This window comes from Panthera uncia, chromosome F2, assembly GCF_023721935.1.
Source record: "Panthera uncia isolate 11264 chromosome F2, Puncia_PCG_1.0, whole genome shotgun sequence".
Lineage (NCBI taxonomy): Eukaryota > Metazoa > Chordata > Mammalia > Carnivora > Felidae > Panthera > Panthera uncia.
The window spans coordinates 20,280,079-20,296,951 of NC_064812.1; the positions used below are offsets into that span (position 1 = coordinate 20,280,079).

General features: G+C 39.8%; 1 long non-coding RNA gene across 2 annotated transcripts; it reads right to left on the reverse strand.

Moving 5' to 3' along the window:
* Positions 1-3,562: 3,562 nt before the first annotated feature.
* On the reverse strand, positions 3,563-6,494 carry LOC125924454 (uncharacterized). Of its 2 annotated transcripts, none has more exons than XR_007458426.1 (3): positions 6,082-6,494; positions 5,899-5,966; positions 3,563-3,792 (listed from the first exon to the last, which is right to left on the reverse strand). It is a non-coding gene; the product is annotated as an uncharacterized LOC125924454 (long non-coding RNA). The 2 variants fall into 2 exon arrangements; XR_007458425.1 differs by having other exon boundaries at positions 5,899-6,012.
* Between the last annotated feature and the right edge of the window lie 10,379 nt (positions 6,495-16,873).

Consider the following 16,873-nt stretch of genomic DNA (forward strand, 5'->3'; position numbering starts at 1 on the left):
TGAACTAGAACCTGATACAGGGTATAATTTATTCTGTATACCATTTTCGTGTATGTGGTTCAAGATTTTGAATCTTCAAATAACATTGAAATATAGCCTTCTTGTCAAGCATAGTCTTAAAGTCATCTGACTTAGGAGGTTTATAAAAAGTAGCTGAAAAATATAATTTGGTAAGAACTTAGACTTCTCTCTGTTGTACCTGGTCACACATGAGTTTTTCCTAAGCATTTACCTATACATTTCAGTTCCTAAAACTAGTTATGACATTCAGCCAGAATATTTCCCTTTGCAAAGTACAAATTCAACTGGAACTAAGTCTATGAAGAGACAGTTAAATAAATATGTTTATGTAAAGAACTTTTCTACCCTAACTTATTCAAGGTCACTCAGTTATTAAATGGCAGATCAGGGAATCGAAGCCAGGTTTAGATGATTTCAAAAGATCAGGGTTTTGAAATGGTGTTCTTAGCTGTCTCCAATGATTTAGTCACTCACCCTTATGACAGTTCTCTTCATATTTCTTTCCGTTAGTGAAAACAGGTACATACTAATGTAGGTCTTTTGCAAAAACAAAGTGGTGTAACTCAGACTTTCAAAAGCAATCTGTAATCTGTCTAGGATACACTTCAAATAAATGGAATGGATAGCTAGAATTCGAGCCTGGCTCTCTTGACCTACATACCAAGTGCTTTTCACTCTCTACCTTATTTTAACTGTATAAAACCTCGATTTGAGTCCCACATCAATTACTCCCTGGGCAGGCAACTTTGGGTACGTCAACTCACTTCTCTGATGCTCAGATATCTTTTCTTAAAATAGGGACATCTAATTTCCTCCTAAGGCTTTAGAAAGACCAAAGGGTAGAAGGAACATGTGGATACCAGAGTTTTATTTTCCTGTTCCTGACGTGAAGCATTTGAAAGTCAAGTAAGTAGAGGCTGATTGTCTAGCAAAATGGAAAGAGCGTGACCCCTGGGGATTTTCAGATCCAGGTCCAAGTTCTTGTTTTTGCCTTCCTAGCTTCACAACCTTACCCAAGTCCCTTATTTTCTGAGTCTCGGTTTCTTCGCCTGCAAAACTGGCGCACACAATAAATGCTGCTCCAGGATCTACCCGTTATTACTTTTAGAAAAATGAAATGGCGGGGCGCCTGGGTGGCGCAGTCGGTTAAGCGTCCGACTTCAGCCAGGTCACGATCTCGCGGTCCCTGAGTTCGAGCCCCGCGTCAGGCTCTGGGCTGATGGCTCGGTCCCTGAGTTCGAGCCCCGCGTCAGGCTCTGGGCTGATGGCTCGGAGCCTGGAGCCTGTTTCCGATTCTGTGTCTCCCTCTCTCTCTGCTCCTCCCCCGTTCATGCTCTGTCTCTCTCTGTCCCAAAAATAAAAAAAAAAAAAAAAAAAAAGAAAAATGAAATGGCTATACACAGGTTTTAATTACATTCAGGATATTTGTTTCAAGAGACATTTAGTATATACTCAGTACAGGCATATTTGCTTTCTTGAGAGTGACTAAATTTCATTTAAAAAATTTTTTTAATGTTTATTTTTGAAGGACAGAGGGACAGAGCATGAGTGGGGGAGGGGCAGAGAGAGAGGGAGACACAGATTCCAAAATGAGCTCCAGGCTCTGAGCTGTCAGCACAGAGCCCGACATGGGCTTGAACTCACAAACTGCAAGATCATGACCTGAGCTGAAGTTGGATGCTTAACGGACTGAGCCACCCAGGTGCCCCTAAATTTCAGTTTTTAACTGCAAATCCCACTTTATGTTACAGACAGCCATATCAAATTGAGTTTAAAAAGAGGTCATTTATGTCCTTCTCAGTTAAAAACAAAACACACCAAAACCTGAAATCCAAGCAGATGATAGACCTAAGAGAGAAAAGATCTGTATGAAAATGAAAGCTTTGCGCGGCTGTAAAAGTATGGGGAGAAACACAGAGGCTTTGATTGCTGTGTGAAGGACAGGCTGCTGGTATTGTTTCCTTGTTCAAAGCAGTCCATTCGGGCCACCTGGGGAGGCATGAGGCCTCGGAGGAGCCCAGCAAGCCGCAGAAATGACTCAGGTGCTGTGAAAGATCGCAGAGTAACGTGCTGATGTGAATTAGCTTCTTCCCCAGGCCCCATTAAGAAGGCCACCCACGGCCAAGTTCAAGCATTAAAATATATATTTGCCTTCCCGGTTTTGTGTTATTTGATTCTCAAACATTCCTTCTTGAAAATTCTGTAAATACAGCAGCAGCCAGGATTCATACCTTGCGATCACTTTCCCAAACTACTTTGGAGGGGGACCTGTCATATCCCACCCATGAGACCTCCTGCTGAGACGCTGACCAAAAAACAGATTGCTTCACACATCAGCAGCCCAGAGTTATTTTGGGTCTGCTACTTACCAGCAATGTGGCCTTGTATGGGTCACTTAAACTTTCTGGGTTTCTGTTTTCTTATCTATAAATCTATGAGGCTAGGCTGAATGTCAAATATCTGCCAGACCCCTCCTGTCCCCATTTTCTCTGATACAACATATGAACTGATAACAAGGATTCCCAAACGAAAACAAATTCAATGTTGCATCCAATTTGGAATGCACTGACGTGATGTGACTAGATTTAGCCTATCTGTGGAGAAGGGGAAAAAAAAAAAAACAACACACCAGAGTTTACTGGCAGCCTGGGTGAGTCAAAAGGCCAAGCTATTTTTGGTAAAGACCACTAAACTGGTTCGGGCATTTATATGCATTTTCTCAGCAAAAGGACACAAGCATCCTGCTCAAATTCCAGGGAAAGACCTACCTACACTTTGGTGCAATTCAGTAGTAAAATAAATGTACTTAGCTGAATAAGGACAACACACACTGAATGCTGGCTTTGTAGCATTATTTGTTAGGCTTCTCAGTCTGCTGGTTGGTAAGGTCATCAAGTGACCTAGTTATATGGTAGGATGCATAGCTTCAGTAGGGAATAAATAAGCATTTTTAGACTCTTTTAATTTTTTTCTTTTTGCCCACATTGAATTAATAACTTGTTGCCTTGCAAAGACATCTGTGGCCAGTGCTAGGAGATATAATGACCATTATTTGAATTTGGAAGGCAACTTTGCAAACTAAAGTCTTTCTAGTGCATGTTGATAATGCTAATAAATAATAGTACTTCCTATTCATCCTCGACATGGCTGTCATAATAAAACCAATGAAATAAAACCAATGAAACCTAATTCCATAATAAAACCAATGAAAATGATTTCACATGTGAAGCAATCAGCATAGAGGCTAACACATATACATACGCATATACGTATACACATATATGCACTAAATCAACAGTAGTATTATTAGTCAATTGCTAAAGTAGACTTACAATTATACCAAGTATACTTTGTATCTTTTGTATTAGATCACGTGACAACTTACCCTTCAAAGCCTGGAAATTCACGTATTCTTATCCCTTCTCTATTTTGCTACTTAGGGTCTGTTTTTGCCACTTGACATTCATTTTGCCACTTTTCAGGTAAAAAAGTTAATCCGATTTACCCTTAACCCCGCTAAATATGAACCTCTGAAGATGTAGGGCCTGGGTGAAGCCATCTTCCAACCACACGGGGACTGAGAAGTGGAGACAACATCGAGAAAGCAGACGGAAGAAATGTAAAAGGAGAAGCCAGGCTATTATGGCATCATTTACACTATAGAATGAGGTTATGGTACCCTTTAGGCTCTTGATCCAACCTAAAACCTTACTCTCCAAATGCTCAGTTATTCGTTTTGGTCGATCCAGCTTGAAATAGGTCTTATGCCATCTGCAAAAGAACAACTCCTATCAGACACTTGCTAAAAATGCAGTTCCCTTGACTTAATGAGTCATTCTTCAGTAGTGGAGCTGAGGGATTCTGAATCTCTAACCAGGACCCCAAGTGCTTCTCCTATAAAACCGGTGTTATGGACTGAATTGTGCCCCATCCTCCCCAGGACCTGTGCCGAAGTCCTAACCCCACTACCTCAGAAGGTGACTGTATTTGGAGATAGAGTATTTAAAGAAGCTATTTTAGGTGCAAATTAGATATTAGGGTGGGTCCTAGTCCATTGTGACTGGTGTCTTTATGACAAGGGGAGATTGGACACAGACATGCATGGAGGGAAGACTGGGTAATGGATGACACAGGGAGAAGATGGCCGTCCACAAGCCCATGAGGGGCGTCAGGAGAAGTTAACCCTAACCTTGACCTGGGACTGGAGGAAATAAATTTCTGTTGTCTTAAGCCACCCAGTATGTGGTCTATGACATGGCAGCCCTAGGAAACACGTATAATCACTTGGGGAAACATCAGTTCTGGGACAACTCATCCTATGCTAACATCTGTTTTGCAACCTTCCAGGCAAGCAATCCTGCAGCCTTTCTTTTCCCTGCAGAGGGAATCCATAAAGTTCCAGCATGGCCCGGTCCAAATTGGAACTACTCTCTCTGTGCAAAAGTCATCTTTACTTTATGCTGAAATTTATGTCATGATAATTAAGGTTCATAATGATGAATCTAAAGTGGTTTCAGAACAGTCAAAGACAACAGTTTACTCACTGAAATCCTAACATTATGTATTCTCTTTACAGTATAATATTTGATATGTATATTCTAGAATTTAATTTAGGACATTTGACAAATATTATTTGGTTATAACTAGCACTTTCAATGCACTGATCATTCTGGATAAAAGGTAGTTGATCATAGTTTCTAAAGCAGAATGAGATTAAAATGTTATATGTGAAGTTTTCCTCCCCTAGGGATTTTGAACTTCTGAAGTGTAATCACCAAATGATGATAAAATCTCAATAGGTTTAGCTTCCCAGTCCCTTTTGAGGACAGATCTTTTAGTCTGAGAAGAAACATTCCTTGCATACAGATTTCTATCTGCACATCACATGCAGATAAACTTAGAGGCAACACTCCCGTTAGGAATTAATATTTTTACTGTTTTATTTAAAACAGTTCTACCAACTCTTTTACTGAAATAATGAGTATTTTGGACAGGTGCTATCCAATGGAGTTGTAGAAACTGATTACCTGTATAAGTGACCCCCCAAAACCTTTCCATTTTAGAGACGATATTTCTCACATTAAAGCAGACCCTGACAGGCTTAAGTTTAACAAAGGTCCTTTCACTTCCGCTGACTGTATTGAAACTCATATTAATAGTGATAATAAAGTAACAACAATAATAATAACTAACATTTACTGACTGCTTACTGTGATTCTAGTAGAATGCTTTAAATACATTGCCTCATTTAACATAATTGTCAACCGACAGAGGCTGTATTTACTATTTGCACTTTACAGATGAAATTCAAAGAAGTTTAATGACTCAAAATCATGCACGTCAGTAAGTAGCAGAACCAAGTTTGAGCCCAGCTGACACACAATGTTACATTAGTTTCAGGGGTACAACTTAGTGATCCCACAAGTCTATAGGCTCTGCTGTGATCACCACAAGCGTAGCTATCACCTGTCACCATACAACGCTATCATCATATTATTGACTGTATTTCCTGTGCTGTGCCTTTTATTCCCGTGACTTATTAGCAAACTTTTTTTTTAATGTTTATTTATTTTTGAGAGAGACACAGAGTGTGAGGGGGGCAGGGGCAGAGAGAGAGGGAGACACAGAATCCAAAGCAGCCCCCGGCCTCCGAGCGGTCGCTCAACACAGGGCTCAGACTCATGAACCGTGAGATCATGACCTGAACCGACATCAGACGCCTAATGGACTGAGCCACCTAGGCGCCCCTCCCATGACTTATTTATTCCACAGTTGGAAGCCTGTATCTCTCAGTCTCTTTCACCCATTTTGCCCATCCCTCTCCCCTCCCCTTTCCAAACTCTGGCAACCCTCACTTTGCAGATCCAAGTTTCTTACCAAGTTTGATTTGTCTTTAAAATCCTGCTCTCAATTACTGTGTTCGTTCCATAAGGAGAAAACATAGTCTGAGGAAAGAAAAAAGTTATCCTCTAGGCAACATCTGTAAAACATCTGTAAAACAGGGATATTAACACCTGCCCCTTGAGAGTATGGTAAAGATTAAGTATAAATGTAATTTACCTCAGTAGCCGGCCATAGTTCTTGGCAGATATTTCGTAAGTGCTTTATAAATGTTGATTTCCTCTCTTTCAGCAATTGTTGCCATGTATTTCCAGGACACTAAACTGGGTCACACCAAAAAACCTGTACCAAGTGGAAGGCATGGTTGCTCCTGCCTTTCTAGAGTTTATATCCAAATGTAAATTCAAAAGACTGTGAAAGGAACAGGTTACAAAATACTCTATTTCAATGAGTGCTTCGTGTGGGCATTTTGTAGCCAGACTCCGCTGGACTGGCATCCTGTCTCCACAATTGTCTATCCATCATCTGTAAACTCGTGGGCCAGTTACTTTCCCTCTCAAGATCCTTATCCATAGAATGAGGATCTACTTCATGGGGTTGACATGAGGCTTTTAAAGGTTATTCCTTATTGGTGTTCATTTGGACTAAGGAGGGTTGTGAGAAATTTGATTACTCATTGATGAGGTCATTCCGTCCTCACAATGACTTGGTGAGATGTGTACTAGGTAACTATTCTCAGGTTGAGGTAACCAAGGCACGGGAGAGTAAATAGGTGACAAATGGCACCCGGCCAATTCACTGTTGTAGCCAGGATACCATTCCAGGCAGTGTGGCTGCACAGCCCAGTCACTCCTCAAACCACACAACACTGACTTACAGATCATAAACGAGGTATGTGAAGTTCCGGAAATATTCAAATGCCAAAAAAGGAATATTTATTATGTTATCAATGTGTAAAAAATAAAAACATACTGATTAAAAAGTTTTCTTTCCCTTGGGCTGAAAGGAGAAAATAAAAGGTTGTCCAATTTGAGAAAATAATAATGCCCTTAAGGTACGCTAAACAACATTATGCTTTTTTTTTCATTCCCTAAAAGAAAGGCCCAAGTACATGAAATTGATGACATTTCCAGACTCTTTACATTTTTGCTTCCTCATGTCATTTCAAAGGATGACTTCTAACTTGATGACTTTTCCCATTAGCTCTGGGCCACTCAGCTGGCTTTTTCTGACAAAGGTCCACAGATAAATCATGTGTGGCTGACATGATTTCCTTGAAGTTCTCAGTGGTCTAATCTGCCTTGATGTGGCTCCTTTCATGGTTTCATGTGGCATTTGTGGTACATGAGTGGGCATAAGGCCAGCACGGTCATATTGCAGCCACTTGTTGTCTCTTCAAAATGAAGATTGTGTTTAAATGAAAAATTGCGTTCCAGGCACAAATTATTTCTCTTTGAAGCTCTATCTCCTAACATGACATTTAAAGGTTTTGTGGAGAGGGGTGCCTGAGTGGCTCAGTTGGTTAAGCCTCTGACTTTGGCTCAGGTCATGATCTTGTGGTTCATGAGTTCGAGCCCTGTGTTGAGCTCTGTGCTGACAGCTCAGAGCCTGGAGCCTGCCTTGGATTTTATGTCTCCCTCTCCTTCTGCCCCTCCCCTTCTCACGCTCTCTCTCTCAAAAATAAATAAACATTAAAAATAAAGGTTTTGCGGAGAGAAATAATTTGTACTTTTACATATTCATCAATGTTAATTTTGCACTTCAATTTACTGTGAGGAAGGAGAAATTCAGACCATCCTCCTTTCTTCAATACAATCCTTATTAAAATTCCAATGACATTTTTCACAGAAATAAAACAAACAGTCCTAAAATTTGTATGGAGCTATAAAAGACCCCAAATAGCTAAAACAATTTTTTAAATATTTATTTATTTTTGAGAATGAGAGAGAGAGCATGAGCAGGGGAGGGTCAGAAAGAGTGGGAGACAGAGGATTCGAAGGAGGCTCAAACTCACCAACCGTGAGATCATGACCTGATCATGATCTGAGCTGAAGTTTGACATTTAACCGACTGAGCCACCCAGGCACCCATCTCAAGCAGTCTTAAAAAGAACAAAGTGGGAGATCTCACATTCTCTGACTCCAAGTTCTATCACGAAGCTATAGTAACTAAAGCAGTGTCACACTGGCATAAAAATAGACACATAGATCAGTGGAATACGGTCAAAAGCCCAGAAATAAATCCATGCATTTATGGTCAACTAATTTTTTTTTCTAATTTTTTGAAATGTTTATTTATTTTTGAAGGAGAGAGAGAGAGAGACAGAGCATGAGTGGGGGAGGGGCAGAGAAAGAGAGAGGGAGACACAGAATCAGAAGCAGGCTCCAGGCTCTGAGCCAGTAGCACACAGCCTGACGTGGGGCTCGAACTCATGAGCTATGAGATCATGACCTGAGCAGTCAGTGCTGATTCTTGAGTTTTATGTACATATTTCTGTAACGAAGTAATATATTTATGACACTTAAAAAGAAAAGAAATAACTACTAGGATTATGGTCATTTATGAGAGCCATATTTTGAAAGGTTCAATAACCACATGATATATTTTTTTAAGTTTATTTATTGATTTTGAGGGATGCAGACAGAGGGGGAGGGCAGAGAGAGAGAAAGAGAATCCCAAGCTGGCTGTCAGTGCGGAGCCCAACGTGCAGCTCAATCTCACAAACCGTGAGATCATGACCAGAGAGGAGATTTAGATTTGGATGCTTAACCAACTGAACCACCCAGGCACCCCACCAAGGGTATCTTTAAATAGGATAATGATCTGTGAGAGGAGGGCACAGTTCTTAAAACAATAGCATGGTGTCTTACTACATTCTGGCTACTGTAACAGAAATACCACGAATTGGGTGATTTATAAACAGCAAACATTTATTTTTCACAGTCCTGGAGGTTGGGGGTTCAATATGATGGCACTGGCAGATAAGGTGTCAATTGGGGACCCTCTTTCTCATAGGCGGCATCTTTTGACTGTGTCTTTACGTGGTGGAAGGAGGAAGAGAGCTTTCTTAGGCCTCTTTTTTAAGAGACTAATTTCTTATAAAAAGCTCTGCTCTCTTGACCTAACCTACTCCCAAAGGTACAACCGCATAACCTCTTGGGCATTATGATTTCAACGTATGAATTTGAGAAGAGACATAAAGATTCCATTCAACATTCTACAAAACCATCATTGAAGTCAAAAGACAAGCCAAAAGCTGACAAAGGATTATCATCTAGAAGACATAAAGAACACTTCTAAGTCAATTGTGAGTTCCAAATCCAAATTTTTTTAAATGAGCAGAAGATTTGGGCAGATACATCATAAAAATAAAAAAGATATTTGAAAGGTTAGAAGGCTCGTGGAAAGAGGCTCAACATCATTAGTCAGCAGATAAATGCAAATAAAAACACTGCTTAAATAAAATGTCGCTACCAACCATTAGAATAGCTAAAATAAAAAATACTGATGACACCAAGTGGTGCCAAGAATTTGAAGCAATAGAATTCTCTACATTTTGGGGAAAATGTAAAATCATACAGCTGCTTTGGAAGACAGTCTAGCTGTGTCTTATAAAGTTAAATAGACGCTTATTATATGTCTCAGCAATTGCATTTCTAGGTGTTTACCAAAGAGAGTTGAAAACATATGATCACACAATGACTTCTACGTAAATTTCCACAGGAATGTTTTTCATAATAATAAAAAAACTAGAAACAACCCACATGTCTAACAGCTAGTGGGAAGATAAATATTGTGGTACATCCATACTATGGAATACTACATAGAAATAAACAGGAGCAAGCTACTGATACATATACAGAATAACATTGATGAATCTCAAAATAATTATGCTGAATGAAAAAAGCCAGGCATGAAAGAGTACTTACTTTGTAATTTCTTATATTGAAGCAAAATGAATCCCCAGTTACAGAAAACAGATAAATGGCTGCCTGGGCCAGGGTGGAGAGATTGACTGAGATCAGGCACCAGGAAACTTCCTTGGGTAATGTATTTATTCTATATCTTGATCTTGATGGTGATTATGTAAGTGCAGATATTTATCAAAATTTATTCAACTGTACACTAAAGAGTATGCATCTTGTGTGTAAATTATACTTCAATAGAGCTGATTCAAATAAAAACAATAGCCTGGGAACAAATAAAAATGCAAATGGTTATCTTGGAAGAGATAGAAGGTTTCAGGCAAAAGAATCCTTTTTATGTAATGTTTGATTGACTACCATGTGTTGGATAAGTATTCAACTCGTTCTGTGGCTCCTCAGATGATAAATAAGAAGAAGAACTGTCTTAGGAGAACATAAGTAAAATATTCTGAAAACTGGAAACTTTTGAGTTGGATATTTGAGAACTTTTCAAATTTTCTGAGTTGATAAAATGCAAAAGTCCTCTAACGTGAAAAGTTTTGACATCGTATTGACTTAATATAATTAATCGCATTACAACTTCCTTTGATAACATTGATGTTTTGTGATTTCCCTTGAAATACCTGAATTATGAAGCCAGAAATTAAAATTGCATTAAAATATGCATTAGAATGGGAAAATAATGGACCATGTTCCATCCTTGGCTCTGTGCTGGACTAGATATATGAACTTGAAATGAGTGGCCTTCATGCAACTTCTTTTGTAAGTTGTAAAATCAAAGTACATGTTAAACTTCTAGGTCCCTCCAGCTCTTAAATCCCTCTACTAATTGCCCTAATTAAAGACTGGGATTTTATATTTGACCCTAAAAGGATTTGTGGAACCATAAGAGGGCAGCATTCCATTTACACAATTTCTTACACAATTTTCTATAAATGCTCAGTACACTAAAATTACAGGACTTTGACAACAAAAGACAACTGATAAAAAGATTCTGTCACAATGAGAGGGATTCCTATGTTTTGAATCAGTGCTCCAATTGTTAGCTATGTTATCTGCCTTACAAGTTCATCATCTGACAAGGACAGAAGGCCATGGAAGCTTGCTCAGTTCAAGGTTACAATAATAAATTCCAGATTTACAGACTGAACACTGTCTTCTCTTTGTGCTGTCCTGGATCATCATCTCCTGGTCACTGATCTTAACCCGGGGATTGGAAGTTCCTTTTTTCTCTCACATCGGCATTCAGTTCATCCTTCTATACAACGTTGAAGTACCTTCTCATTCTCTTAGGAAATCGCCTCCATCTTCTATAGTTAGAGGAAAAGAATGTTTAATCATTGGGAAAGAAAGATCCAAACACTGGGAAATTGGGGAAACTACCAGTTACCAGCTATGTCCATGCCCAAAGGACAATCTGTCATCCTGTTGGCTTCCATGTGTATCTGAAAGAATGCATTTGATTTGCTTCAAGTCACTACCTTCATTATACTAATTTGAGTATATAGTGGCTCATGGTAATGGACTAAATACAAACAAACAAACAACACAACGAATCATAAAGCTTCTATTTGACATAGAGAAACTTGCTTGGGCAGGCAAAATAATCCATGAGATAACACAGCAGAATTTACAAGTTGGGGGAATCTAGAAATGCTATATAAATCTGCACCTTGAAATGCTATATAAATCTGCACCTTGCTACAGGACCAGAGCAGTCATGCCTACAAATGAAAAAAATGTCATTTGATTACAAATGCTTTTCTAATTATACTCTGACTCCATTTTAATATGTAAAATCTATTTTGATGTAGTGTTAGGATGTTAATAAATGTAAATTGCTTTTATCCTGACCTTCTGTTTTATTGTTTCTCCTCAGCTTTTATTACAGAATTGTTATTGCTATGGAAATGTTAACTTCCTGTTTGTATTTTTGGAACCCTGAAGGGCATGGAAGTTGGCCAGTTTAGGCTTTATTAGGTAGCTACTGAGAGAAAAATGTCTGCAGCACTTTTGTTCTGTTTTGCTGCAGTTCACTAAATGAAAATCTGCCCATTAAAAGTAAAGTTTGTGGTCAGTGCCTCAGAAATGTCTCCCTTTTCTCCCAGTAACAAACCATAAACCTTCAGCTCATTTAGGTTAATTCTGAAGATCTGCAATTGCTGCTTCTAAACAAATATGAACTTAAATCTAACCGTTCCCAAAATGTACATGTCTCTCTGGAATACTGGATGATAGCAGTAGTTAAAATTGGATGACTTTTCCGGATGTGTTTGATCATGTCTGCCTCCCACTGGAGGAAGATTACAGTGAAGAGTTGAGTTCTTGGCTTTTGAGTTCATAAACTCGATTCTGTGAGTTTACTTAAATTTTAGCTCTGATACTACCTCATAAACAGGAATGTCGCTTTACTAATTACTAAGGGAGATACTGAGAACAGTAAGAATGAACAACTAGCTCTCTATTCACAGTCTTTCCTCAGAACAAGGCAATTACAAAACTGAATTAGTGATAGAAAGCTGTTTGATGAGATAGCAGTAAAGGGAACTGAATGCCCTTGAAGGAATTCGCATCTTAATTAAAGGAAGATACACCTCTCTCTAGTGATTGGAACATAGTATGTCGGTCTCCTCTTTTGGATGATTACAGGATAATTATTAGAAGAAATTTGTGCTTTCTTTTTTCTCCTTCTGTAGTGCTCGCATTTGTTCTAACTAACATCCCCTTTATTTCACCAAATAGGTCATTTTATGTATATTGCATGGACAAAATAGACAATCTTTGCTCCATGGAGCTTTAATTTAAATGATGAAAACAGACAATTAAATGTGGTACGTAATATTTTATGTGGTTAAAAAACAACATTGGGAATAAAAATAAAGAAGAGTAAGGAGGGAGACAGCAATGAGGGAATTATTGTTTTAAATAGCATGGTCTAGAAAGGCCTCTCTAAAAACATGACATTGAAGGAAAAGACTGATTTAAGTGAAGGGCAGGCCATATGGGTATGTGGGCAGGAGGGCTCCAGGCAGAATAATTTACAGTGCAAAGTCCCCCCAAATGGGACAGTGTTGTGTGGATTTGAGAAACCAGAAGGAAGTCAGTACATCTGGACAAGAGAATACAGGGGGAGTGGTTTAAGATGAGATATGGATGGAACAAGGTCATGATGAAGAATTTGGAGTGTATTATGAGTTAAATAGGAAATACCTGGAAGGTTTGGAAGAGAGATATGACACAACCTGATTTGTGCTTTAAAGGGTCTCTCTGACTATTGCATGAAAAATAAACTAAAAATATGTGGTAGGCAATTTCTCAGATGCACCCAATGATTCTTGCCTCCTTCATGCTCTTATATAATCTCTTCCCCTTGAGTGTGGGCAGGATCTGTGACTTGAATTAACCAATAGAATATGATAAATATGATGGGAAAATTGCTTCCATGATTAGATTATATGAAATTGTAACTTCCATCTGGCTAGCAGACTATCTAGTGGCTTCTTGACTTACACACTTTGATGAAGAAAGAAACCATGTTGGAGAAGTCCATGTGGCAAAGGAGGGTGGATGAGGGTGGCCTCTGACTAGCAACCACATAAGAATTGAGGCCCTCTGTCCAACATCCCCTGAGGAACTGAACCTTGTCTATAGTCACGTGAGCTTGAAAGTGAATCTTTTCCCAGTCGTATCTTCAGATGAGACCTTTGCCCTGGATCACCTTGACTGCAGTTTTATTGGATTCCCTGAAGCAGAGGACCTGATGAGCTCTGTCCAGACTCCTGACCCACGGAAACTATTAAATAATAAATGTAGGTTGTTTTAAGTCAGTACAAACTGTGGTGATTTGTTATCCATCAACAGATAACTAATAAAGGAGATAAAGATAAAAGCTGGGAGAACATTTAGGTGAGAGGCACCAGTAACCTGGAATAGGGCTAGTGTAGTAGGGAAGAAGATCGATTCAGAATGCAGAGCTCATAGTTTTGCTGATGTTTCAAACGTGAACTATAAGAGAAAAAGAGGAGTCCAGGCTAATGCCAAGCTTTTTAGCCAGAGCAATTCAAGTTCCTGTTCACTGACCTAAGGAAAACTAGAAGAAAAGTTTTTTGTTTTTGTTTTGTTTTGTTTCGTTTTTGTTAAGTTTATCTTATATTTGACCTTTGGGGGGGGGGGCGGTGAAGAGGGTACATGTTGGAAATAAAAGTTTTAGCTTAAATGTGCCAAGTTTGAGATGTTTGTTAGACATTTCCAAGTAGATGTTAAATCTAGAGTCAAAGGGAAGGCCCAGGGGCGCCTGGGTGGCGCAGTCGGTTAAGTGTCCGACTTCAGCCAGGTCACAATCTCGCGGTCTGTGGGTTCGAGCCCCGCGTCGGGCTCTGGGCTGATGGCTCGGAGCCTGGAGCCTGTTTCCGATTCTGTGTCTCCCTCTCTCTCTGCCCCTCCCCCGTTCATGCTCTGTCTCTGTCCCAAAAATAAATTAAAAAAAAAATTGTTTAAAAAAAAAAGGGAAGGCCCAGGTTGGGTACACAAATTCAGAAGTTATGCAACTCATTCTCACATTCTCCTTGGGAAATAGTAAAGAAGGAAAACCCTGGAAAGTAAAGAAGAAAGTAAAGCATGAAAATAGCTTTTTACTTAATTCCCTGAGGGTCATGGATTGAGTAAAACCAGGAGAAGCTACAGAGAAGGGCTCAGAATCCATTACTGAAAGTCTCTGGTTTCTTCCAGTTCATGAGTGGGCTGGGTGGGAAATGAAGATAAACAAATAAATGAAAGGTAAAGTCAAAAATTTAGTTATAAGCCCAACATAATTCTTTCCATTCAAGAAAATATGGCCACAAAGTAATAAATTAAAAGTTTCAAGTCTCCAATCAGGTGCCATTTTGTGAGGAGGGGTTAGGAAACAGACACACAAATAGTATTAACAAAAGAAGTGTGGGGTGCCTGGGTGGCTCTGTCAGTTAAGCCTCCAACTCTTGGTTTCGTCCCAGGTGATGATTTCACAGTTGGAGTGTGAGCCTTGTGTGGGGTTCTGCACTGACAGCATGTAGCCTGCTTGGGATTTTCTTTCTGCCCCCTATCCCCATCTCTCTATCTCTATCTCAAAACAAATAAATGAACTTAAAAAAACAAAACAAAACAAAACAAAACAAAAACAGGTGGTATCTGAGTTGCTAAGTTTCAGTAGAAACTGTACTTTAAATTTTGAATTGGGATCATTGCCCATTCCCCGGAGGGTACGAGCCTCTCTTGTGATACTGGGCAGGGACAGCAGGGTGCAGCCCCCAGTCAGCCACCTCATCATGAGGGTAAATAACCCCTCCACTGACAACCTATCTGTACGCATACGACCATTCTGCTTTTCACCTTCAGTACAGTATTTAATCAATGACATAAGATATTCGACACTGTATTATAAAATAGGCTTTGTGTTAGATGATTTTGCCCAACTGTAAGCATTGTAATGTAATGTAAGTAGTAGGAGCACATTTAAGGTTGGCTAGGCTAAGCAAGCTATGGTGTTCAGCAGGTTAGGTGTATCAAGCGCATTTTCAAGGGGTGCCTGACCGGCTGAGTCGTTAGGGCATGTGCCTCTTGATTTCAGGCTTGTGAGTTCAAGCCCCATGTTGCGCACAGAGCTTACTTTAAAAAATAAAAAGAAAGAAAAAGCATTTTCGACTTAACAGTATTTTCAACTTACTATGGCCTTTTGGGGATGTAACCCCATCATAAGTCAAGGAAGATTCATTCATTTAATTTGACCAGTTCTTGAGCTAATAAGGGGATGAGCTGGGAGTGGGGGTGGGAGGCAGTAAAGTAGGAACTCATCCTAAGATAAGAGAGGCTGGAAGTCTGGTTTCAGACGGCAGTGTGAGACAGAAGTATCTGAAAGCTGGTGACCGTCCCCTCTAGGAGTTTTTATCCTAACATGTGGGTGATACTCTGACATTACTGAATAAGGCACCAACAGCTTCCCTGGAACGTGTTATATTTCTCTGGCAGAAGTCACTAGGAGGTGGGGAACCTGGGTGGCTCAGTCAGTTAAGCATCTGACTTCAGCTCAGGTCACGATCTCATGGTTCGTGGGTTCCAGCCCCGCATTGGGCTCTGTGCTGACAGCTCGGAGCCTGGGGCCTGCTTCGGATTCCGTGTCTCCCTCCCTCTCTGCCCCTCCCCTGCTCACGCTCTCTTTCTGTCTCTCAAAAAATGAGTAAACATTAAAAAAAAAAAGAAAGAAGTCACTAGGAGGTGAGGCAAGGACACATACATATGAAATCATTCCAGGACAATTTGTGAAATGTGCTTTCTGTTTTGCGAAACAATATTGCACAATAATTAGCATATTAACAAGGTGTCTACAGTTTCCATGTCACTTTAAAGGAATGCTGCCTGGTCCTCTATCACTCAGAGCATTTCAATGTTTTTGTTTACTTTCACCCGTATTCCTGAGGCACCTCACATACAAACAACTTCAGGAATATCTAATGGGCATATACTAGTTCATTTAATTCTTATAATAACTCCACTAAGCAAGATCTATTTTTTAATAGATGAAATTGAGGTACAAAGAGGTTAAGTAAACTGGGATTAAACAATTAGCAAGTGCTACTACTGAAACGTTCAACCGAGGAGATCTGACTCCATTGTTCTCACTACAATATTGCAATGGACTGAATGTTTGGGTCCTCCCAAATCCCCATGTTGAAGCCTTCACCCCAAATGTCACGGTATTAGGAGATAAAGCCTTTGGGAGCTAACTGGTCTTTGATGAGATCATGGAGGTGGAGCTTCTAGGATTAGTGTCCCTTATAAGAAGGGGAAGAGACCCCAGAGCTTGCTGTCTCTGCCATGAGAGGACACAGCAAGAAAGTGACATCTGCAAACCAGGAAGGGAGCCCTTAGCAGAACTCAACCCTGATGGCACCAGCTTGGACTCCCAGTTTCCAGAACTGGGAGAAATAAATTCTTGTTAAGCCACCCAGTCTATGGCATTTTGTTACAGCACCCAAGCAGATGAAACCAATTATATTCTACTACTTCTGAAGGTCAGCTGGGCAGTTGTTTGAAATTAAGTTCTATCAAAA